The sequence below is a fragment of the Centruroides sculpturatus genome, unplaced genomic scaffold (genome assembly GCF_000671375.1).
Source record: "Centruroides sculpturatus isolate CEXI.00-Female unplaced genomic scaffold, Cexi_2.0 scaffold514, whole genome shotgun sequence".
NCBI lineage: Eukaryota > Metazoa > Arthropoda > Arachnida > Scorpiones > Buthidae > Centruroides > Centruroides sculpturatus.
This window is the reverse complement of record NW_019384787.1, coordinates 184,498-184,822: the sequence shown is the minus strand read 5'-3', so window position 1 is coordinate 184,822 and position 325 is coordinate 184,498.

Here is a 325-nt window from a genome sequence, read left to right as displayed (position 1 = left end):
GCTCTACTGTAACAGCAAAATATGTAAAGCTAGTACAAACCACCTTTACAGTATAACAGCTCACTTAAAAAAAAAATCAGCATTAGACTAGTGCTAGTGTTGCGCTCAGCTTTTCAGTGCAGTTTTTAATTTATGAAACAGCTCTGTTTATATTTGTTATAAATTTCTTGATAGTGATTGACATACAGTAGAGCGTCATTTATCCGAATCAATTGGGGACTGAGGTTGTTCGGATAACCGATTATGTACGAAAAAATATATTAACCTATCCCATGTTGAAATTTTTTTCCATTGCGTGTCGCTTTGCATTAAATTTTTGTCGATG